Below are 26,505 nucleotides of genomic sequence, written 5' to 3'. Positions count from 1 at the left end.
CAGAAAGGTTTGAATTTTAAAAGACATGTAAGCGCTATTTCATCGGCAATCACAGTTCATTGGAAGAAAGTTTTTTTTTTTTTAAACCCAGAGGACTGCTATCATCCATACATTGAATGGGACCCATATCAACATATAGTTTTGACAAGTATGCCAAGGCTGCAGATCCCAGGAATTGTTAGAGGCACATCTCTTATCTAATATTTGTTTCCTTTCTACCATTTCTATGTGTTCTCCTAATAGGTAAAACGTGTCTTCCTGGCTATAGTAAAATGCGTGGACTTATTTGTGTCGGGTAGTGAATATTGTAGTAATGTCTTTAGACTTACCAGAAATCCCATCGCTCTGATTCGCTAAAGATATTCTGACCATCGATCTGATTCACTCTTTCTTTTATCACTCAATCCAAAACTAAAGTTAATTCCTCTGGACATACACCCCTCTGCCAGTGATGAAGAAAATCCACCCCTAATGAGGATCTATGAGAAATATCCTCTCACAACCCATGCTTACCAACCAAGCCTTCACTCAGAGCTGTAAACTGTAAGGCTAGCGTGTAAGCAACGGAACTTGGATCCAAGAGTTCTGTGCCTGAAATTATACCTCAGATAATGCAAACCGTGATGGGACAAGGATGCTTCAAAATGGTAGCATTAGCTGTCTAAAGATATCTTTTGAAGGATTATGCCGGGCTTCTGAAAGGAAGTTGGCAGGCAGGGAATTCTAACAGACAGTAGAAATATAGGGCGGATGGAATTCTTGATCAAGGGTTTGACAACAGAGAGGAAGTCCAGACTGACTACAGGCACGGGAGATAAAATAAATAACTAGATAAACACTAGCTGAGTGGTAGGAAACCTTCAGACGAGAAGAAGATAATTTATTTGGTGCTTCTAGTCAACAGTGTTGAGAAATGTCCAATTACTTTTTTTATAGCATTCCAAGACCTGAAGCTGGTGCAGGGCTTTGAGCACACTTAGCGGTAAAATGATAATCCTTCGTACAAAATAATAGTAATGTCATTTTATTTTGTAGCTTTTATGACATTTTTGTCGAAATAAAGCTTAAATTGAAATTGATAATCCTTTGTACATATACATTCTTAGAGAAAGGTGTCTTTTTCTTCTTTGGCATAATTACTGGGATTCCTTAGTGCCTCTGTTACAGAGGCGGTAAGCAAGGAAGCAGTTTTGTATGTTATGAGAGCAAACTGAAAGAGGAGCAGTTGGTGAGGGCTGTAGCACGAAACTGTTAGATACGAAATCACAGAACTTTGAAACTAACACTTGGTGTGGCGCATTAAGAGGCAGTGCTTTGCTTTATATGTTTTCAGCCTTTCTGTAATCTGACAGTACCATCTCCTCCAGGTAACTGTATGCATGTATTAAAACATTATTTGTGATAGACCTTTAGTAGAGGATGCGTGTGTACATGTTAAGCATCTTCCCATGTTTGATCTTCTGGACTGTAACATTTACAGGCTATCAAGTACAGTAGTGTTTTTTCCAGTGTGAAGCACAAACTCTGTTTACCCGATTGTCTGCTTCTTCTTGATATATTAATAGTGAATGTCGTGTTCATAAATCATGAGTGTTCTTGGGCATTGTCTGTAGTTATTAGATATGGCATACAGGATACATTTTCCAGTGTGAGGGTAATTGTAAGTTCATAGCTAGAGGATTAATGAACTTCGAAATACTAAATTGTCTTTTGTAAATTGGTTTTTATTTACTTTGATTCTTAATAAAGCTGAGAGTAGAAGTTGATAACATAAGATCGTTCACTCTGCATTCTTGTTCTTTACCTCCCTTTTATTGTAAATGTTACAGTATCTGCTTGAGCCTTCAGTAGATGTTTCCATGTCTTGGATTAAATGTCTTCTATTCATTGTTTGTAGTTGTCAGCAGGTAGTGCAGAGCTTGCTGGTTCTTTGATTGGAAGTAACCAAGAATGAAAAGCATAAACGTTATAGAAAGGAAAGATTCTTTAGATGAGTATTATTCTATACGAATTCCGCCAGAGTTGTTTAATCATTCTAATTTCCTGATTGATCACTCGCAAAGCACAGATTGATCACTCACAAAGCAACGTAAATATTGTTCTAAAGTATTATTTAATCTTTCAATTTACCCATTAGTTTGTGGGTGGTAGGTCATTGGCAAAGATACTTCGACTTTCAAAAGATTATTTTCCAAATTCTAGAGACCAACTGAGGTCTTCGAACTGAAATATATTTTTCTGCCAATCTATGTAATCTATAAAAAGAAAAAAGTCTGGCAAATTCTTTTGATTTTTGTATCTTGGACATTCTTGGAAAATGAGCCATATTGGTAGTGTAGACCATGAAAATTGTAATGGTGGTTGTGCCATTAGAAGGATATCGGTCCGTGATAAAATGTATAGAGACTTGAGATCAGGGTTGTGTAGGTTCTGGCATAAGTTGTTCAAAGCCATCTTTCCCTTGTGCCTTTTTTGATGTGATAAATGTTGCACAAGTACGAACACATTCCTAAACATCTCTTTTCTTATTTGTCCACCAAAAATATCGCTGGATTAATTTTAGTCTTTTGTTAACCCCAATATCCTGCACTGGGGATATTAGGACTCCACTGTAGGATCTTTACTCTTACACAACACAAAGGTATCACTATTTTATTTTGGTAGAGAAATAAACTTATCTTGTAGTGTGTACTATCTTGGAAGCTGTTTAATTGTGGTTTGTAGAAATAGATCCTGTCCCAGGCCGTCCCGGGAAACTTGTGAATTGTATATTTGTGTTATATTTGTTGTGGGGCCAAAACTGGGGCAGTCCTTGGAATATTGATTGAAGTTAAGCAAAGCATCAGCTTGGGGTTTCTTTTTTCTCCTGTATGAAATGTCACTTCGAAATTGAAACAGGTAAACAAGTGTCCAATGTTTCAAAGGATGATTTAAGCACTTTAAAGTTTGAAGTTGTTACAGACTCTTGAGATTAGTATAAAGAATTACATGATAAGGGGAATCTTTTTGAAAATGCCTCCATTTAATAAATGCTTCTCTGATTGAAAAGACTTCCTTTCCCAGTAGTGTAGTAGCATCTGCAAGATTTAATCATGTGGAATGCAAGGCATCAGGTGGATGTTCTTTATTTTCTTCTTTTTCTTCTCGTTGAAGAAGTATAACTCCACACTGATGTCAGAGAGGTCGGTTTCTACAAGAAACTGAGATGAGCCAGTAGCGGGGACTGAACCAATTTCCCTTTCAGCTTTATAAAAGCCAATTGTGAACCAGCAGTCTATTGGAAAGGTATTCTCCTAATTAGTAAGATATTTAAGACCACCATCAGTTGAAACAAATTCTTTAATATTACTGATTAAAAAAAAGTAAAGAAACCTCTTAACATCTTTACACTTTGTGGTCTTGCCCTGAATAGATTAAACCGTTTTAGTTTCCAAGGAAGTTCCTTTTCCATGGATCCTCAGCTTCATATTGATTAAAGTAATTTTGTTTTATTTTTTCAATTTGGCATATAGTTTTTTGTCCTCTTGTACTCTTTGTAATGCGTGTTTAATGTGTTTTTTGTATTATAGATCATTAGAAGTGTAGATAAGTATATAATCTAGATAAAATTGTAAATTAGTATATCTTCTAGATAGACAACCATATTTTTACCTATAAGATCCAGAACAAATTAGTTGAATAATCTGTTAAGAAATGATGGTGCATTACATAACCCAACTGACATTGCCAAATATTCAATGTGAGCAAATTGGGTGTTGAAAGGTGTTTTCCCTTCATCTTCCAGTCAAGATTATAAGCATCTCTAAGATCCAGTTTTGTGAACCAGTACTAACTTTGTAGATCTTCAATCAGAGTATGTTTTAGAGCCAAAGGATATCTAATTTTAATGACAATTTGATTTAGTTCTCTCAAATCTATGCAGGATCTCAACCCACTATCTTTTTTTAATCTTACAAAAACAAGGGTGCACCCCCAGGGATTGTGAAACTCAAATTCATTTTATTGATTTAATTTTTATTATTATTGTAATATTTAACAAGTGCTCATTCATCGAGGCATCTTGGCGCTAGGACAACCCAAAACAAGCAAACCAGTGCTATAAATAATTTCTAACCAGAACATCACAAAACCCGGACAAACCTTGGAAAAAATCCTAATACACAACCGACTCTAGTCACAGGCTCTTCAGTGAAATGGGCAAAAATTCAAATACATAGCTTGTTAAACTATGACTTCACCGAGTGATTAACCCAGACTGCTTTTTTAAATCTATAAGAGTGCTAAATTGCTTGGATGTTAAGTGGAATCATTTTCCAAATCCTTAAAAGAACAAGTCAAAATGATTTTCTGTTGGATTTACCTTTACTTTTTTCAGCACTTTAGACAATAAAGCAGTATTGGAACACAGTTGTCTTATTAACTAGTGCGGAACAATCAGTTCTGAGTTCAGGTTTTTTTAGAAGTGTCTGTGCAGAAGGCAAGCATTTTTTAATTATCTCTGGCACCTGAAATGTGTGAATGTCTTTAATCCCCAGACAGGTTTTACCGCCATATTCTGTGGTTGCTAACATTTTGCTGGGCAGAATGTGGCATGTCCATACAGATAGAATTACACTAATCTAAATGTGAAAGAACACAGGCACCAATGACTTGAACAAACCTATCTCTAGGATAAAAAGGTCTCACTTTCTTTAGTGTTCTTAACATGCAAGTATTTTGGGATAAATCCTATGAATTTGAGGCAGAAATGACAAAAATTGTTCAAATAGAACCCCTAGCCTCTTGCTATAATAAGAGGTATAAATGTTTTTAATTTATTCCCTTCACCCCTCCCAATGTTACAAATATCTGCAGCTTAGGCATGCCCTGGGGGTGCACCTATCCTCTCCCACCTCCCTTCCTGAATTTAGCCCCCTCGAGGCGCAGGTGATGATGGGGGATCTGGGTAGGGGCAGGGTCTCTCGGATTTACCGCTCCCTTGTGAACAATAGCCCTGCAACCTTAGATGCGCTGCAAGCCCGTTGGGATGGTTGGCTGGGCCCCCTGGAGGAGGCGGATTGGAGGGACGCCCTCATGGCCCCCAAGACCTTGACGACCTCGCCTAAGCTGCGTTTAGTTCAACTCTATTACTTACACGTGGCTTATCTCACCCCGGAGCACCTATACAAGGCCCAGCTGCGCCCTTCCCCCGACCTGCGTGCGTTGCAACCATGCCCCCTATGATTTCTACCATATGGTTTTGCAGTGTCCTGTCCTTGCTCCATTCTGGGCGGGGGTGGAGTTGGAGCTCTCACAGACCCTGGAGTGGACCATTCCCCACGACCCATTGCGTCTGATTAAAGCGTGTTTGGCGGCCTGGATGGGTCACGGGCCGGCAAGCATTTCTAGGGGACAGCGGTGGCGGTGGCGAAGCGAGGTATAACGGCACTATGGTCCCAGGCCAAGCCCCCCACTGTGCGGAGATGGAGACGGGGGGTGGACTGGTGTGGGACTCAAGAGGAGCCCCTCTTTGAAGCCCGGGGCTGCCCCAAACCCTTCCGAAAGATATGGGACAAATGGTTCAACCTGTTGTCTTGAGGAGTGGGTTCAACCTGTTGTCTTGAGGAGTGGGTATGTGTCGTCTATATTTCAGGATAACCCTATGTATGTTTATACCCTGCAAATTGATTCGCCGGTCTTTGTCGCTTCAAATGTGGATGTACATTATGATAACATGCTTGATTTTGATGCCAATATGAATTTGTGGTTTGTTAAAAATTCAATAAACTTGATTATCAAAAAAAATGTTTTTCATTTGCAAAGACCAGCGATCTGTGGACCAGTTTTCAGCTGATCCTTCAGCAACAAGAGTGTCCGTTTCTATCTTGATTGTGCTTTAAATAAATATGGTCTTCCACCGCTGGATGTTCACATGGAAGCGATTTAGTCTACAAATGGAGTTATATGAACTTTACCACGTTTGAGAAGCAATTGGGTATCATCCACTAACAAGAAGGTGTTAAAATTAAATGACTTAATCAAGTTGCTCAATTGCTGCACATATAATTGAAAAAGAACAGAGATAAGGTGGAACTCTATGGCACTCCACAGGTCACTGAATTTCAGAAAAGAAGCAAACCATGCTAGGTTCTGGGCTTTACACCCAACCGAGTTAGGTTGTTCTAGCAAAAATTTGTGGTAATCTTTGCCAAGGCTTCATTGATCTCTAAAAGTTAGATCCATATTCTAAGCCCCTAATCCTGCTATGTACTTAGTTGGTCTAGAAATGCCTCTAGCAATATTTCGGTGCTATGTTTAGGATAGAAACCTGATAGATGTTTATCAAGAATCATCGTCCCTTCAAGAAGTTTTATCCACCAAGTGGTAAGGTACTTTTCCATCACCTTGGCCATCAAAGGAAATGGAGTTTTGGCCTAAACGTTTTTGGGTCTTTATAATCCAGCCCTTATTTTGTAACTGGGATTTTACCACCCCTGTTTAAAATTTCTCTGGAACTGATCTCAGACTTGAGGAAGCATTCATAGCTATTAACATGTTCACCTAAATCGCCGGCGCAACATCCTGAAAGACCATAACTTGGCCTGGATCATCTGGAGAACCAGATCGTAAAGAAAATAGGATGCTTTTCAACATCTTGCTGCTCAAAAGGCAACTCAGAAACTATCAGATTCTCATAGATGTATTAAGGCTAAGTGACTGTTTTAGTTTCCAGGGAGATATTGGCAGCAGTACCTAACCCTCTAACGGATCATCAGAGTAAACAGGAATTACTAATCCTTGAATTTTAAGCTCTTCATAGATCTTACTAACTTTTGAATAAAATAATTCTGCCAATTTATCACACAGATCTTGAAAATATCTGGCTGTAGTCACTAGAGTGGGGAGGGGGGGAGTGACGGCGTGCAAAATTTGTTTGAAAATAAAAAACATACTATGCTGCTTTCAGTCGAGTGTTGGAATCCATTTGGACATTTTCTAAAATCTTCTCTATGTGCTGGATCATAACATTCCCTCCTTGGTTGTTTCTGTTGTCTAAGACTGTTTCTCTATCCTCCCGGTCAATATCACTTTTGAATGTAGAGGGGAAAATCGTGGCAAAACCCCAGGCCACCCGCCTGAGGAGAATCATAGAGAAACAAATCCATCCCGACCAGTAGGGCTTCATGCTGCATAGAGGGACAAGGTTACACCTCAGACAGTTGTATTCTTGCCTCTAGGGCACTAAGGGAGGTGAGGAGACGGCGGTAGTCCTGTTGCTTGACGTGGCTAAGCCTTCAATACTATTGACTGGGAATACTTATAGGCTGTGATGGAGTGGATGGGATTTGGCCCTATCTGTATAGGGTGGGTAAAGCTACTCTACACTAAACTGATAGCACAGGTGCTATGCTATGCAGATTTCTAAAGGGCATGGCTACCTGAAGGCTTCCCAGCACTGGCTGAGCTATAGCGTTGCTTCAGAGCAAGTCTGCACATAATTAAAGAGGATTTAGTGGGGGTAAAGCCAAGCCTTAAGCATTTTCATGAACCGAGGGTCTAGGTATCTTAATTCTGTGGGCAGTGTGTTCCAGAGTTTGGGAATGAGATAAGAGAAGGACCTGCCACTCCATCTGGCACTGTGAATTCCAAGCACCTATGGGAGTCTGCCCGTAGAGGATCTTAGTGCCCTGCTGGGGTTGTAGGGAGTCACAAGTGCCCTGATCAAGGAGGGTCCTGTGAAATTAAGCCCCCTATGAGCTGGACAAAGGGTCTTCCATGTTATCCTTTCCTGAATGGGAAGCCATTGAAGCGATGCCATGGCATTGTTTGATAAGACAAAGTTTGGTACGTTAAGTAGGATCCTTGCTGCCATATTTTGGACGACCTGGAACCTTTTGATGATCTATTTGGGGGACCCTTTATATAAGGGAATTCCCGTAGTCCAGCCAGGAGAGAACTAGGGATTGAACCACTGTTCTTCTGGACACACTCTGAATATCGTCTAGAATTTTGCAGAGGGTGCTGAGTAAGTTACAGCAAGTTTTTTGCCTGTGCATACTGTAATATCAAGCCTTCCTTACATGCACTTGTTTCCTTTTAGAACTTAGATTCCTCGTTTGTGATCATTCTGAGAATGAGGTATGTGAGGCATTCTAGGCGGTTGGGAGCCTGGCTGTTTGTGGATGAGGCGAATAAAATACTCTTCAAAGCTTCCTTCGTGTTTACTCTCTAATTCTTATGGTAGACACTACATATTTACTGGCGACGATCTTGCAGATAAAACAAAAAACTTGAGGAGGCTTACTGCAAAGAATGTTATATTGGAGTGGTCGTATGACTGCAAAAAAGAATTTGATGAAATTAAAGAGGAATTAAAAAAAGCTCCCTCTCTTCAGGCATTTGTTCCGGGGTTGCCAACGTATGTGTTTACTGATGCAAGTGATAAAGGTCTGGGTGCGGTATTAGTACAAAACAAAAATGGGAATGATTCTCTCATTGCTTGTGCCTCAAGGTGTCTTCGTGGTCCGGAACTTAATTACTCAGTTATTGAAAAAGAGTCATTAGCTATCTACTGGGCTCTAAAAAAGTTTCGGAATTTGATTTGGGGTACTAAGTTTGTTGTTAAGTCAGATCACAAACATTTGAAGGAAGTTTTTTATAAGAAGGGTTTGGATTCTATCTCCTCTAGAATTAGAAGATGGATTATATCTTTGCAGGAGTTTGACTTTGAGGTACAATACCTGCCAGGTGTTTCAAATAAAGCTGCTGATTGTTTTTCGAGACTAGTAAAGAGTGATAATCTAGGTGATGATGAGAAGTTTGTTGATGAAGATGATCTTCTCAATGTTTGTGAAGTCACTGAGGGTGTTGTGGGAAAAGATGAGTGGAAGGATGAATTGCTAAAGGATGAAGAGTTAGTTAAGGTAGTATCCTTGCTAAGAGATAATAAACGTTTGGAAAAACCATGGTCCTTGGTCTCTCAGGAGTTGTCTATAACTGATGGCATATTGACGCGAGGTTTGAGACTTGTGCCTCCCTCTTCCTTGAGGAAAAGATTATTGGTACATGCACACACTGGCCATTTAGGTATAGTGAAAACTAAGGAAATGTTACGCACTCAATTTTGGTGGCCTGGAATGGATTTAGAAATAGAACGCATGGTTAGGGACTGTATTGAATGTTGCGCTAGTGACAAAATTCTAAAAACCAGACAAATGCCAATGGTTTGCAGGGTTTTACCGAATCATCCATGGGATGAATTAGCTATTGATATTTTGGGTCCTCTTACGGGTGTCTCTGATACTCCGTACTTGATTGTTTTAATTGATTTATATTCACGTTGGATTGAAGTGTGTGCTGTAAGTGACATAACATCTGATTCTGTTATTAAGTTTTTATCTGAGATTTTTATGAGAGAGAGTTTTCCAAACAGTATTTTATCAGATAATGGGCCTCAATTTTGTTCGACTGCATTTGATGCATACCTCAATAAATGTGGTATTGTACACAAACGTTCTTCATTATATCACCCTGAAACCAATGGTGCAGTTGAGAGGGTCAACAGAACATTAAAAGAGTGCATTCAGCTTGCAAGAGTCAATGGGTTAAATTGGAAAGAAGCACTTAAGCAAAGGATTGAAGCTTACCGTTGTTCCCCTCACTCTACCACTAGTAAATCTCCCTTTGAATTATTTAAAGGTAGAGTTCCTAACACCATGTGGTGTCCTGGTTGGATGAATTTGAACAAGGGGTTTGTTGACAATCATGTTGGTGCTTGGAGGGAGAGGGAATTAGAAAAACAAGTTTGTAGAAAAATGTATTTTGATTAAAAAAAATTGTGTTCAATTTCAAGAAGTTAAAGTAGGTGATCTAGTCAAAATAAAAGCACCTGTTGGAAGAAAATCATGGTCTAAATATACCAATGTTAGACCTGTCATTAAAGTTTTTGGTAATGCCATTAAGACACAAGATGGGAGGATTTGGAACAGAAGTCGTGTAGTTGTGTTTAAGTCAAAGAATGTTTCTCAAGATGACATTGATCCTGTCTGTGAATCCTCTGGTATTATTAATCTTCCTCTTACCTGTTCTAGCAATTCACCTTCTTGTCGTATGAGAAGTCAAAGACTACGCAGAGCACCATCTTATATGAAAGACTATGTATAAACTCATTTGTGTCACTATTAAGAACATTAAGTTGTTCAGTTTATTATCTTCTTTTACCTTACTTTTGTTTTTTTGAGTTTATTGCTGTTGTAAAGAAGGGAGATGTGTAATATCAAGCCTTCCTTACATGCACTTGTTTCCTTTTAGAACTTAGATTCCTCGTTTGTGATCATTCTGAGAATGAGGTATGTGAGGCATTCTAGGCGGTTGGGAGCCTGGCTGTTTGTGGATGAGGCGAATAAAATACTCTTCAAAGCTTCCTTCGTGTTTACTCTCTAATTCTTATGGTAGACACTACACATACATGGAGAAGGACTTGTCAAGCCACACCTCAATGCTTTATATGGGAAGGACGGAGTGGGATGATTGCCCCGACAATCTGGCCATTCTATAGATGGTTGGAGATCAGGTCTGTTCTCCAGAATCTTCAGCTCTGTCCTTACCCCATCAGTTTTAAACAACATTTTGCCATCCACTTGGACACTTTTTCCAAGCAGGGAGACAACTGACTGTACTGTGATTCTTTCACAGGAGAAAGGGAGACGACCAGTTGTGTGTTCTCGGTGTATGAGACAATTGATTGCCCAAACTCCTGAACAATATCCGCCAGTGGGCGCTTGTAAAGATTAAAAAGTGTGAGGTTAAGGGGTGAGCCCTGCGGGGCCCCGCACTTCAAGGGAAGGACGTCAGAGTAGCTTGAGTTCTCACAAATTTGGAATGATCTGTCCTTCAAGAAGATGAGCCAGTTAACAGCGATATTCTTTATTCTGGCTTCACCAATCGTGTGTACAAGTATCTCATGATCAACTGTGTTGAATTCTGCACTTAGGTCCAGGAAGATAATTGCAGCTATTCTTCCATGGTTCAGCACCATTTTTAGCTCTGCTGTGACTGTGAGGTGGTGGTTTCCGTACTGTGTTGTGGATGGAATCCTATCTGAGTAGGTTGCAGAAGGTGATTTTCTACAAGAAATAATAACAGTTTTTGGTTGGCATGTTTTTCCAGCACCTTCCCCTGTGACTGGGAGCAGTGAGATTGGCCTGCATTTCCTTGGGCATTATGAGTCAAGGTCATTTAAAAAAAAATTTTTAGCACGGGTTTGGCCTCTGCATGTTTACACTTTGGGGGCACTATTCCTGTGGAGAAAGAGAGCTTAATGAGTTCCAGTATAGTGGGGAAAGTGGCTGGAGCTCCTTGTAAAAAGTATGTGTGGAGAAGCGGGGTCCAGCAGGGATCCTGATTTAACCTTGCTGAATAGTACAGGAAGTTCTTCCTTGGTGATGAGGAGTGGGAAGAATGGCAAACAACTGGAAGATGTATTGGGCATTTGATTATATGATGAGGGAGCATTAGAGATTTTGGTCTGTTGTAGCATAAGATACATGCCAAAAATGTTGTTCTGAAAGAACGCTGCCAATTTGTTGCAGCGTGCCACTGTGGGTATAGTTAGAGTGTTTCCAGTTTTTGGTGTGATAAGGGTTTTCACAGTTTGGAAATGTTCCCTTGGGGAGTTGGATGCCTTGCTAATGTTGGCTCCATAGTAGGATGCTTAGGATTTTAAAATTTCTAGATGGTAATTACGAATTGCGATCTGATAAGCAGTTTTCAGGTGTTCCTTAAAGTTTTTCCTCCATTTCCTTTCTAGTATTTTTACATTCTTTTTTCAAGGAAACGAGGTGGGAGGTAAACCAGGGTGCAGACCTTTTTTTTTAACCTCTTTTGATCTTGGTGATTGGGATGTTGTGATCCATTCTTCGAATTTAGTGTTGGCAGAATTTGGCTTGTCACCTAAGGTTGGTTCGGTCAAGGCTAAGGACGAGGCCCATTTCTCTATATTAAGTTTGGACCATCCATGGTCAATTCTTGGAGGGTGCTTAGTGCCAATCGGAACATTGGTGCCCAGCGTAAAAGGAATTTAAAACAAGCATTTACAATGCAACGGTTTCGCCTTTGCAAAAGTTAGAGCTATTGGCATTGTAAATGACAAATTTTTTATTTAAGTGTTGGTTTTGAAAACAGATAAATAAATGGCATTGTCATTTACAATGTCAATAGCTTAATCTCTCGCAAATGCCACACACACACACCCACAGAACGCCAGGCGAAACCTAAAAAACATTCCTAATTGTGTGCATGCTTGCTTACCTCTACCGGCCATGTTGCAAGTTTGGAAACAAACGTTCACAAAAACAACAACTCTATGCCTCATCATAAAAGGCGACAGTAGGCTTTGTTGACTCTTGTACAGTAAGTGGCACAAGGACCCAAACTAACAAACCAGAGCAAACTGGGGCCTAACCCCTCGCTGGTAATCTGGGGCCCAGTCCTGCACTTGTAGACGTTTTATCTGTTACAAAAGATGTATTCGCAATAGTGCTCACATTTAACGCAGTGCTGCTGCTGGTCTTCAAGCTCTGGTGACGCCAGAAATCACTCAACTTTCCCTGTCCTGTTCCTTGAGGCCTAATAGCGCGGTTATTCACGGCTGTCAATCTATACCGCTAAACTCGGATCCCCACCGAAGCAAAGGCACCACAATCATAGGTGTGCGCCCCCTGCCCCCACCCACCCCCGCATAAGCTGCACTCCGCTCCGAGACATAACAGCACATAATTGTCGTGTTCTGCTTACATATTTGGAGACGGGCTTTCTGACAATAAGGACAAAGGAATGCCGACGCTGTAACCAACACCGCGCAGCTGTTATAACGAGGACTTCTTTATTCCGCCTAATGGGCAGCGCTATCCCCCTGAAAACGGCTCCCAAAAATCCCTTCGTTCTGCCCCTCGTGAGGCGCATCGAAGCCCGCCGGCTCTTCCCAGGCTCCATCCACGTGAGCCCGGCCCTCGCCTGCCTTTAGTTCGCGAGTCTTTACTGCAAAACAGTATTTACCTGCTGTGCCACTCAACTATCAAGGAGTGGTTACAAGGAAAAAACTCATCAATTTCCCCCTTCGCGGGCTGTAATTTCAGCATTACGGCTCGAATGCACATGCATTAGTCACACCAGCCCGCTCGACGGGAGCGCGCAGGGACATTCCATGTCTGAGGCTGCTAAAACATTCAGCACTTCAAAGCCTAAAGGTGGGGGTGATTTATTGGAGCAGTGATGGTTAAACATTTACCGGCTTGCACCCCGTGGACAGTAAGATTTATTCTGCTTTAATTGTACAGAAAACATTAAGGCCGACGCTCGTGGAGGGCTGTTCTACAGACTACAGTGCCTTGATTTTTTGCCTCTTAAGCCCGACGTGAACGTACTCACCGTGAGACCGCGGCGGGAGGGAGGAGGCACGGACAACGGGAGAGAGGGCGGGGGATAAACAAAGGTTGGACAGCATCGAACACGGACAGTGGGCGGGCGGGAGGGAGGAGGCCCGGACAGTGGGCGGGCGGGAGGGAGAACTTCGAGAAGGCAGGGACAACGGGACGGCGAGAGGGAGGGTGTGGGGGGCGGGACTTAAAAAAGACCAAGAAACGCCCCCGAATCGCGTTCCGATGGGGAAAGAGTGATTGACAGCCAATCTCTTCCAATGGCTAGCCTCCATTTATGGAGCTAGCCAATGGAAGACAGAGGCAGGACAAAGCCCCATACTGTAGGATCATAAGATTTCGCCTGAGCGGAGCACTGCTTCGCAGTGCTACGGCCAGTCGAAACCTAAAAATGGTCAGTCCATGTCATAGGTAGGATTTTTGTTTGCAGAGATTTTATAATCCTTGCTGAAGACTGGGTCAAGGAGGTGCCCAATGTCATTTGTGGAACCTTCTACTCTTTGTGTTAGTTGAATAGCGTCCAAGTCATGTATTAACCCTGCCGCAAGTCGGTTGTTGGTCTCATTAAAATGCACATTGAAGTCTCCAAAAAGGGTAGGTTTGTTTTTTCAATTGCAAAGTTAGCCATCAGATCTGGCAGAGGCTCAGCGAACGTGGAGCAGGGTTCCGGGGGTCTGTAAATTAATACCCCTGGGAAAGTGCATGTAGGTGACAGGTTTGTAGCAAACGAGATATTCTGTCATTCAGGAATCGGTAGGGAGTTCAACACGCATCTGTATAAGTCTTTTATGATTATTGCTGTGCCACCACCCACTTTATTTACACAATCTTTCCTGCACATATAATACCCATTGGGGAGTGCTTGATTAATATTTGGTGTTGCACTCTCATGAAGTCATGCTTCAGTGAGGAACATGGTGTTCTTGCTGTTTGCGGTCTATTACCATTCGTAACTATATTTTGTGGCGATGGAGGAAACTGTAGTTAATCGGATACATATTCCAACACCTATATTTTGTGGGGTGTTCAGTTCTGTCTTCCTTGAATGTGTAGAGGTAGAGGCTGCACGTCGGGCAATGCAGTTACCTGCTTTCTAGGTTCAATGGAGGACAAATGTGTGTGCAAGGTGGAGGTGTATGATGCTACAGATAAATCCCTGAGAGGCTAGTTCATGAACACCATTAACTACTGCGCAAAATACAAATGGGAACACTGGCCACTAGGAGGTGTGAAGTGTGGCCTCATGTCTGACCTTAGGCACTTTCAGATTTGGCAGACTGATAGCCTGTCTGCTTATTTTCATTGTGCTCATTTTGCATGTGTAGATGGACGTCCTTCCATATGCACAGGGTACTCCTAAATCGGGAATAGCTATTGTAGCTGGCATAAAGGTGCAGAAGGCCTGCAAGCATAGTTTAGGAAAAGCCCCAGGTCCTCCCCTATCACCCCTTGGATAGCTGTGTTTTGAAAGAAAGCAGAAGCCATCCAGTTGGAAGAGGTAGTTACACAGGTAGTTTAGAGCTGAGATTGTTAATTAGCTGATACATAGCCATACTGCTGTTCATTGTGCTGTCACCTCTTCATCTTGTGACCATTCACTGCGCCCTTGTGAACCGGGATGTATGTTGCCTCCAGGGTGCAGAGAATAATAAATGTCTTTATCATATATGACTGGTTTAGAGGTGCAATTCATCTCCTGACCCTTCTGTAATGGCTATTGGTTGTGCTGTATGAGCGGCTTGGGAATCATTTATTTCCTGAGCCTGCATGAAAGCCAAGCACTAGGGACACACAACCCTACCTTTTCCCTCCTCCAAACCTCTGAGGTGCAAATGCTGCAAAGAAAGTTTGTTTTTTGTGGGGGAGGGGGGTGGTTGGAATATTGGGCTGCTCGTGAGAGGGATTTTGTGAGTGCATATTACCGTATCTGTATATCTTTGCATGTTGAAGCGCCGGTATGATATTATGGTTGAAATGCTTATTATGACTGTAACTATGTTAGTGGTGCGGTGTTTGCCATTCCTGCTGGAGTTGGGGAGATTTCATGTGAGAAGGTGTCCCATATTATATTATACAATGTTTGCCAACCGCTGGCACATCGATAACAAATTGTGGTACCTAATGCCCATAATTTGCTTTGTGTTTCATTCCTGACAAACAGTGGGATTGAATGAATATGTAGGTGCGGAACCTGTCCACGTGAGGGTGTACATGGGAATTTGAAGCAGTAGCTGTGAATCTGGCACAATAGAAATGAGAGTACTTGATGAAAATGTGAAGTTGGCATTGGGGGAGAAATTAGTATATAGTAAAAACTAAGCTTTTCTATTTGAAAGGAAACTAGTGCTATTTTCAGGAAATTGATAATTGATGGGAAATTAACTAGTGTTTTGTCCCCCAAAAATAAAAACTGATACATGCAAGAACAAATTGTGTACTAGTCAGACAATCAGTAGCTATTGTTTGAAAATTGGCGCTAATGCATATTTTCAGAAAATGTAAATGAAATGTTAGCTCAAAATGGGCTAGTTAAAGTTTGGGAGAACATTTGGTCATTTCAAACATATTCAAATTCTTACATTTGAGTGATAAGTCAAGCTGAATTTGGACACTTATTGCTGATGTGTGATGGTATAAGTTTCTCGGTCCCAGAGGGCGCTTGCTACTCTTGATGGTTATAGGATGGCTCCTCTGGATGCATTTAAAGCTCCATTATCTAAAGCTATTTTATGGCATTAAATGCTAGTATATATAAATGATGTCTGAATGTGTTTCACTGGTATGAAACAAAGGGTGTTTCTGTTGCCTGAATCCTTACTACCTCTGTGAGCTCGGTGAGTGGCCGCTCTTCTGTTCAAATCTAGTATATCGGTCTAACCTGAAGAGTAGCACTAGTGTGTAGGTTTGACATTTTGTGGTATGTGTAACCTTTTGATGGTCTTCTTTCATGCAGATTATCCTATACATATGCTCAGTTCTGTCATGTTGTATGCCAAGATTATTTTATAAAGTGCCTCTAAACCCTTGGCTATTAAGCCACTTTCTTAGGCACATATTGACCTTTTGCCTGATATGTTATTTGGAAATGGAATTAAAATACAAGAAAGCAGAGGAGGAGCTACGCTAGCAACCAAGATGACCGCGTAAGCTCCCGGCTCCGCAGACCTCCGCCAGTAGCTCGTAAATCCTGATATTTATCCTGATTTTGCACCGGACTCCCGAGTGACTGAGGTGTTCCTGAATCTAAAGGTGCAATCCCGAGATTTCCATCTTCTCGAATGATGAAGATATGCTGTGTTTTTATTCTCGGCCTAACCCAGTGTTGAAGCCGGGGCCTCGATTTCTAACCCACCCGGGTTGGAGTTGAACAACATCGGCCGCGGGACTTGGGCGGCGTCCGGTCTCCTGAAGTGGAGAATATTCTGAGTGACTTGGATGGCGAGACTGTGGTCGGTTGATTCCGAAGATACAGCGGCGTGTCGCACCGGTCGCTGTGGTTGGGGATCCGTTGCCCGGAGGCTCTGCTGTGCGCCCGGGGTCGACGGGCTTGGATCCTCGCCGGCGGCGGAGGTGTCGATATCGCGAACTTGAGAGCGCCCGCTGTTACCATTTCCCCTCCTGTGCCTGATACCCCGGAGTAGTCGACCTCCGGGGTTCAAGACCTGATCTGTCGCTTTGCGAGAGGGGATGGAGCGGGTGGAGTATATGCCGTCGCTGCGGAGCGTAATGGCCGCCATTGGGGCGCTCCACTCGCAGGTCACCGCCATCATCCAGAACATGGTCGTAACAGTTGACAGTATCTGCCTGAGACCGGACTACGACCCTTCGACAGGTTTGAAGCAAGCAGTGTCACCCGCGGAGCAGGTTAAGCCTGAGACTGAGGGTCCCGTGCGGAAGCCAGATTTGGTGTTTTCTGTCGGCTCCCAAATACCAGCTATCGAGCCTGGGACTACCATAAACTCATCACGAGCAAGACCGATGCCGCCCAAGATGGACATAGACGATCGTATTCTCCATAATAAGTTCCTCAGTAATTATCGGAATAACTCATTATCCTTTTCCGTCCAGTTGGCTCAATCACGTCCTTGTGTCTTCTCTTTGATGGACAGTTATCTCCGTCGGACTTGTGGACTTCGAGTACGAATATCCTGGTTTCGATCCTACAGTACTGACTTTAACTTTTTGGAACATTTGGATACTTTTATTGAACTGGCGGTTCGAGTGGAGAGGGCTCGCATGAAAAATCGGAGCGGTCAGGGTTGAATTCGACTGTCTGGGTTTGATAAAATGGCTTCATTTGCTGCGGGACTTGTAACCTATGATGATGTGGCAGTCGGGTGGTTTTTACAAACTCCCCCGGTTGGCTTGTAATTGTAGCTTCAAATTGCCTTGACTATATTTAGGGGGGTTGCCTCTGGCGGGGGGTAAGGCAGACCGGGGGCCTGTTTAATATCTCCTCCTCCATTCTTTCCTTCTTTTAGGGTTAGTTCTTGGGCGACGGTCACACTGCTAGTGGGTTTAGGCCGTAGCCATTGCAGGGGTGCAGGGTGGGGGGTTTGAGTTTTTTTTTTCTTTTTCTTTGTTTAGTTCTATGGCCTTTGTTTTTTCCCTTTTCTTTTTCTTCTTTTTACGAGAGGTGGGTTGTCTATCCTGACTCGAATTTTCTCTCTTATCTGGGTGTCTACTTTGGTCCTAAATATCCTGAAGCGTGGGTGGGCGGGTCCTACAGACTGATACTTACCGAGGTTGTTGATTATCCTGTTTCTCCTTTTTCATATGCTTGTCGATGTTGACGTCTCATACTCCTGCGTATTGATTTCTCTGCATTGACCTCTTCACCTGCATACGGTTGTAATCTATTTTATCGTATGGCACCTGATATTTGTAATGTTTCCTCTTGTTTTTCTTAAATAAAAAGATTTAATTAAAAAAAAAAAATACAAGAAAGCCTTCTTCTCTGACCCTCCATAAAAAGCTCCCCTGTGGTAGTATGAACACTTGGCAAATCGTGAATAGTTGAAATACTTCGTAGTGCCTTTGGAGTCCTGCAGGTAAAATCCTGGATATTTTAGCCAAATTCTGTGAAAACTGTGTGATATAAGGTGACGTTTGGATGTATTACTTTAAAATATTTGTTTGTTGAGCACACCCATGAATCCTAGTGGGATACGTGTGATGGGAGTGAGTTGTGGAATTCATGGCTTATGCCCCCGTAATTTGAAAGTTCATCAGCTGCCATTGACTGTGAATGATGGCCCAATGAGTGATAAAAAGATGCAAGAAATGTACAAAGGTATGCTTTTTGTAATGGCAGGTCTGTGCTAACTATTGTAGGGAGACACAATGCCAAAGTCCCCAACTCACACAATTGTGTAGAACAATTCAATTTGAATTCAATAAATATTTATTCGGATATAAAATATTGAGGCTATTTCATCCAGACCTCTTGTAGCTTTTTCTAGTTTTGTGTTATTTACTTTTTTAATAATTGAAAGCTAGCGTGTTAATAATGGAATGGTTTGGGAGATCTAAAATATGACTTAATAGATTGTGTTCGCCATGCAGTAAAGTATGTTGACACCAGTTTTGGTGCATTAAAAATCATTTAAAATATGATTATCAAAATTTACACTGGAGTCGATTGGTGGATGGTGGATTCTAAAATTACATTTTCTTGAAATGACCATTACCTACTTGTGCCCAACCGAAATGTAAATCTTGACACCAGATAGCAAATATTCCCCAATAAATTTTTTTTAAATAATGGCACAAAACACCTTACACAGGACGTTTTTAAATTTGATCTGTATGATAATAAAACAAATGAGTTAGAAATAATACTACTAAGGAGTTTAAAGTTAAATTCCATCATCTATGATGATACAGATGGTTTAAAATTGTCAGAAGTGTGTATCCTGGCATATCAGTTAAAATGTATTTATCTCTGCTGCATGAATGCTTCTGAAGACATTTTTGTGCAGCTTCTTTGACCCATGGGTGCATGGTACAATAAATTCAGTTGGTTCTTTGGTCATCCACCCTAAACCACTAAACAGTGGAAGATAGACATAGAACCTTTTTTTTTTTTTTAACGGGATCATAATCTATCTTCTAGTCCCCACTACCGACTTACTTGGGACAGCTTCTACTCTCAAACGGAACTATTTCCAAAGATCCACTACCAGTCTAAATCAACTGAAAAGACAGTCAAAAGAATATAACTTTCTTGAAAGAGTATACCTTTTTTTTAGGTCTTGCGTAAAGACTGCATTAGCTGTCATCACACAACACACACTATACAACATACACATAAATACAGATATGTATACCGAAAGTGGCTTTTAAATAGCCTCCTTGAGCAGTTGGCTACTGTGGTTCATCTGGCTTTGAACATCCCGTAAACATCCTTAAAAAGTAGTTCCTCACCTTGTTCTTAAATGCACACACATGCACTACCAATAATCCCTTATTTTTCTGACATGTGGGACAGCGCACCCATGCTCGGTCTGCTCACATCTCCCTCAAGCAGCTCGTCTGTGCTTTCCTGCCCATGCACATTTTTTTAATGTATTTTATTTGAGTGCCCGGCAGCATCAAAATGCTACTAGATTGCTTTTATTTTGGATGACTTTGGCCCATTACCGCTTTGCCAATCTTTGTTTGCATTGGTACTTCTGCAGTTTGTTTTTGAAATCGCTGTCAGCCATGTTCGAACAGTAAAGTAAAATGTCAAAATGGCCACCTGGCATAATACTTTTCATGACCGTTGGTCAAAGGTTTCAAACATGGCTGGGTGGTTTCCTGTTTCATACATTTCTTGCCAGATTTTTGATGGTTTTATTCTTTTTAGATATGACTTAATCCAAGACCTTTTTGTTTTTAATAAATATAAGTATATATATATATCAGGCGCTTTCAATCGGCCCTCTTTTCCATTGGTTTGCTGCAGTGTCATACATGTTTTACTTTCACCCACAAGAGAATAACGGATGGGGCACAAGGTAAGCCCACTTTAGCCATTGGTTTATCTGATTGTGATTGGCAGCATTGTGCTCTTGCACTTTGTGCACATCCGCACAACAAGCAGTCTCTTTCAGTGCCAGGGACCACCAAAAACCATTTACAAAAAATAAAAGCACTGAAAAAACAGTAACTTCAGCAGCTAATGACAGCCCACATGGCATTGCCAATGCTTGTTTCGTAGAGTGTTGGCTTTGTTTCATGACAGAATTTCTTATTTCTTAATGACACTTTGACTCTGGAGAGTGCCAACCGTTCCCACACTTAAGCCAAAGAGCTAACCATGCCTCAAGTTAGTTGCAGTAAAATTTAGAGCATTTCATGTTGAACGGAAGAAAGTAAGATGTCTGCAGCCTTGGAGCTGGGTGCAACTTAAGAGTTCGGTGTTTTTCCACAGAGTGCTCCACTCTGTACATGTATAGTTTTCCCATACCAAATTGATAAATACATTAAACACTCTTCTGTGTATGATCTGAACATGCTAAAATTATTCAGAAGGCATGTCTCTTTGTCACTTACGTTTAGAGCATCAAGCATTGTGGTTACTGTACACTTCTGAACTTGTCGGTTTCATTATTTGTCTTAAGATTTTTTTACCAGAGCTAGATATTAGGATGGCAGAAGTTTTTCTACAGGTGGGAGTTCTAAAATGCATCCTGTGTTTGTGGTCTGTCACAATACTGGAGAAAGGGACGCTTGTGTTAGTATCTTTCGCTCAAAATAAACGAGCTTTGACAAAATCAATGGGTCTAGCTTTTTTTAAAGAAGCAATGTCATTCACATTGTCAAGCCCTTTTAAACTCTGTGATCAGCAGTGCCCCGATGCAGGCTGCAGTGCCTTAGACTGTTGTAATAGGTTTGCTGGTTAGACACTGCTTTCTGTTGCAGGATCCAGTTCCTTAAGAAGTTGCTAGAGGTCCCATTGGTATAACATGGACCTTTTTCAGAATACCACCATCTAAGGGCAAATGCAAGATATATGTACTTTAGAAGTGGAGGTAGGTTAGGTATGGAAGATTAGGTGTGGTGTAATATGATGGGTTGGGCATGGGAGGGTACGTATGTATATTAGGTTAGTTGTGCTAGATATATATGTATGGTAGTTTGGTATTAGAGGTATGTATCATGAATAGATTTTGTTTATGGCTGATAGGTTAAGTATGTGTTATAGTGTAAAATTCTCATAAAGTAAGGTTCTTTGAACAAGACTTAATTAGACACCATCACATTTCAAGTATGTGGGGTGCCGCTCGCAGAGGCTGTTCCTTCGTGTTCTGACTTTGCGGTCCCTTGGATGCTGCCAGATGAATTGTAAAGCCCCGGGCTTTGGACCACCATTGTTGCTGCTAGAGGCTTGGGGACGGGACTGCGAGGACCAGCAGCCCCGTAACACCTTGCAGCTGCTGCCTCTTCCCGCCCCCCTCCTGATTGTCGAGTGGAGTTCTTAACCTCTTGCGGTCCCCACTTCGTGGGAGCCGCTCGCAGAGGCTGTTCCTTAGTGTTCTGACTTTGCCGTCCCTTGGATGCTGCCAGACAATTTATAAAGCCCCGGGCTTTGGACCACCATTGTTGCTGCTAGAGGCTTGGGGACGGGACTGCAAGGACCAGCAGCCCCGTAACACCTTGCAGCTGCTGACTCTTCCCGCCCCCTTTCCGCCCCTTCCTGTCTGTATATAATTGAACTAGACTCCCGCTGTGCGGTTTGCGCTCGGGTTTGCGCCGGGAGAAGCCCGGGACAAGGGCGGGGGCCATCTGTAGCCGTCGTGGGCTGGAGGAGGTCGGGCCCTGCCATTTTTCTAACCTCTTGCCTACTGGCCTGTTCATTACCTGGTATTCAACAAAGCCTGTTGTTATATTGTTAACTTTATTGTACTGTAGAGCTGATTGTATATTTATACAATAGGATTATTGTTAATGCAAATGCCTACACGGGTAGGAACTGGTAAGAGGACGGGGGGGGTTGTTAGTGGTACTCTTGATCAGTTTATCACCAGAGCATATTCGGTTCTCAATCATGAAATCGCTATACCTGAAAGACGTATCTCTACTGAGCTATTAAACCAAAAGCGCTCTTCTCTGGGGCAAATAGCTCTGGCTGTTTCACCCGTTAATATCGAAGAGCAGGATCTATTAATTAGCTCAGGTAGCTCAAGCGGCAATTGAGGGATCAGCAGTGCAAGGCCATGTAACTCAGATGGAACCCTTGTCACTCTTACAGGTTGTTACTCCAAATAGAGATCACTTCACCATAACGTAACCTGAGCATGTGACTATTGAAGGGCCCAATGTAGCTTCAATTAAAAGGAAAAGAGTTGTCAGTGATCAGAAGGGGAGACCTCCCAAAATTCCTAAAAAACCTAAAACCCACAAAGTAATTAAGAAATCAATAGGTCCAGGGAGGTCTGTTGAACCATCATTATCACCCCCCTCAAGAAATGATCCACCTGTTGGCAGTTCTGCCTCCTGTAAACAGTCAGGCGTAGAAATCTCCAGCTCCAAACTACCCAATCTTGCAGGCTCTTTAACTCAGCCATCACTTATTATACAAATAGAGCAAATCATGAAATCACTTATACTCCCGATTACCGAGAGGATAAAGGTGCTGTCTGAAAGGTTGTATAGATTTTAACAAGCCACGCTTGACAACTTCTTTTCAGTTAAAACATTAATTAAACTGCACTCTAGGAATAGCCAGGGCCACCCCGAACTAAGTCGAGAATCTATGGAAGTTCCATTGTCTATACCTGGGCTGGAACCATCAACCAATGCAAAGATTTCTGGCTTTCAGCCGAGAAAGCCGCCTGCAGTTCCAGGTATTCCCTCTGCTGATGTCCATCCTGGAAGAAAACCCACGACCCAGACCTTAGCTAAAGGGGTACATGAATCTTCCCAAGGTGCTAAAATGAAGAGTCGAGGAATAGGCCCAAATCAAAAAAATATACCTATGCGCCTCGATGATAAACTTCCACCGAATCAACAGCCCGCTAAGGAAATTTTGGTTAACCAAATCAGTACCCACATCGACTTGCCGCCAGATTGTCATCCTTACGTAGTGGTGCTAGCAGGAGTACCGCAGCTTAAGGCAGGTAAACTGGAACCTTACCATGAACTGAAAAATAAAGTTATCTATTGGTTAAATAAGAACAGGCCTCTTCCAAGCCAGTTCGGTGGGCAGGTTCTCTTTGCAAGGCGGGTGAATTGGGTGGGAAACAGAACTAAAGATATTCCAGGAGACTGTCTTCTTGTAAATTTTAATGATACCCGTGTAGTAAGTTTCATATGTAACCAACAGCTTGGCCATGATTGCAGTGGCATTGGCACCTACGATCTGAGCTATTTCCATTTGCAATCAGCTCGTTTACAACCTATGCAGAACTTCCCCTATCTATTCGGGTCGGGGACCCAGGGTGGACCTTTTTGTAGTCAACAGCCGACCTATATGACCCCAGCGTATGGAAGAAGATTTGATTTTTATGGCCGGGATTGGGGTTGCTGACCCAGAGTTTTTGTCCCCTTAAATTCTGGCATGCTGAGTGTAGGACTGTAGTGGAAGGACAAGGGCTATCTGCAACTCTTGACAATGCTCTCCCTCTCAATGTTGCCAGTTATACAAATAGGCGAGAGTGTGAATTAGTGATAACTTAGGGTTGTTGCGCGAGTATTGAGGAAGAAGGAAAGCCCCAGGAGATCGCATTGGGGTTAGCCTCAGGTGATAATTGGGCCATGTGCGATGGATCCCAAGAATCTGGGAAGGGCAGTGACTCCATCTTACAGCCTACTCCCCCGCAATACCCCTCATCGGACCCTTCTGGGTTGCGAGATAATACGCACTTAGCGCCACTGTGCATGGCTTCGAGACCAGATGTAGTTGATCCCCCTATAAAGATTTTGAGCTGGAATATAGCAGGTATTTTTAACAAACTAGCTCTCCCAGATTGGAATATCTTGTTGGAGTTTTACACGGTCTGCATCTTCCAGGAGACCTGGAAACTGGTTCCCCACCATAAGGTTGGATACACCACCTTCTTTTTACCCGCAGTATCCCCTTGTACAGGAAGAGACCGTCCATCTGGCGGGCTCTTAATATGGGTTGCCATCGATTTGGGATGTACTATCAAGCAACTGCAATCCAACTCTCCTGATATACTTAGGATTTCACGGAGTGGTGCACAGAGAGGTAAAAATATGGAATTACTTAACATATATGCCCGGGGTACCAAAGGCGGCGCACCATCACCCACAGTCACACTTCTTGAAAATGAATTAAGGCGCTGTTATTATAATTCACACGTCCTGGTTGCAGGTGATTTTAACTGTACATTCGAACCCCTGGCAGCAGAGGACATTTTTCACATCGCGGAGGATGATGCCAGGAGGGGAATCCCTATGCTTACAACCCAACCGATAAAGAGATGGTCGCAACGGGCTATTCAGTTGAATACACTTGTTATGGAATTTGGCTTAAGAGCAGCAAATGGAAAAACAATCTCAGATCCAGTAGGGGCTCATACATACAAAGTACGCGGAGGGTCTTTCAGAAATAATGTCCGTGATAGGTTGGCATAAAATTAAGTGGCTCAACGATGTTAAATCCTTGCTCTGCACTTTGGGCCTAAATGATGCATGGGTTAATAGATCTGCCCCTCCGAAAGCAGTTTTGAAGAAACTTTATTGGAGTTGGGTTTATGGTAAGAACCATTATGATTCCAAATTGGGCAGAACAACGGATGAATTTCTAAGGATAAAGGATATCGCTTCTTGTGAGCCCTATTTAGATATCATCCAGAAGCCTTTTGATAGGGCTCTGTATTTTAAATTCAGGGTTGGCATATTGCCAATACGTGAGCTGACTGCCCGATGGAAAGCCCCCTACCAAACATCCCTGTTCTGCCCATTTTGTGAATCCAGACAAGAATCCATTGCACATATTCTCTTTGCCTGTCCGGCATATAAGTCTCCCAGGAATTACTGGCTAAGACCACTATGCAGAGAAATGGGCACTAGACAGCACTCTGAAGCTCTCCGTATCCTCAAATCAGACACAAGAACGCTGTATGTATGTGGCTTGTCAAAGTTTCTTAGATGGGCCTGGTCTATCAGGTCAAAAAGGCTCAGAGAAAACACCTAATTTGTGATTTTGCTGCTATGTTTTCACAGATTCCCTGTTTCTATCTAGTGTCTTAATTATGATGTTTTTAGTGTATTTTAAACACAGATTATTTGTAGCAACTTGTTATTCAAGCATTGATATTGTTGAATTATGTAATTTTTTAATGACATTGTTGTACTGTTTCATGTTGTGCTTTTATGATATTCTTTTTTTATCGAAATAAAGCTATTCATTCAAGTAAGGAATAAATAAAACACTATGGGTGACAGTTGGGAGGAAAGGATAACTCTATTACCGTAGCTGGGAGGGGAGAGAAAAGGGGGACGAAGCCAATAAAGAAATGTAGATACAGCAGTATGTCAGGATATATAGAGATGGTATATTAGGTATGGTAGGTAGGTATGTAGGTGCGGCGGTTTAATGTGGAAAGTTAGAACTGGTAGGTGTGGTAGGTTAGGTATAGTAACACATAACAGTTTTATTTGATATTTACAGGTCTGCACTATTATAGCACTTTCTAGATTTCTGCTTGCATACATCCATAATGAGGAGGACAAACGTTCTGTTATTAATAAAGCATCGTTTTTTGCTGATATTAATTGTTTTATATTTGCTGCTGTAAATGTTTTTGTTTCTTGCTTTCACTTCAAAGTATGAAATATGAGAAAAAACGCTGTCCGGTAGGAGAAGAGAAAGATAGATGCTTAGTGACCCTCAGAAATACTATAACAACTGGTAATGATCAAACAAGCATTGTTAAAGCCAGTAGGTCTGGCTTTAACGTGTCAAAGCCTGTAAGCACAAGTATTCACAAACATTTGTTGCATGCTTAATGCCAATGCTAAGAAAAAGTAGCAAACAATATTGCTTTTGCACAGAATGAATGTAGGAGATAAAGAACTGAATGTGACAAACAGCTGATGATTCGTTATCATTTTCAGATTCGGAAAAAAAGTCAAA

The 26,505-nt window shown here is 41.9% G+C and overlaps 1 protein-coding gene across 2 annotated transcripts in view; it reads left to right on the top strand.

Moving 5' to 3' along the window:
- Nucleotides 1-26,505, top strand: part of SNX9 (sorting nexin 9) — an 884,063-nt gene that overhangs the window by 904 nt on the left and 856,654 nt on the right. The gene's annotated exons all lie outside the window — the stretch shown is intronic.

The sequence above is a fragment of the Lissotriton helveticus genome, chromosome 6 (assembly GCF_964261635.1).
Source record: "Lissotriton helveticus chromosome 6, aLisHel1.1, whole genome shotgun sequence".
NCBI lineage: Eukaryota > Metazoa > Chordata > Amphibia > Caudata > Salamandridae > Lissotriton > Lissotriton helveticus.
Note: the sequence above shows the minus strand (reverse complement) of the source record. Positions and strands in the feature narration are given on the sequence as shown.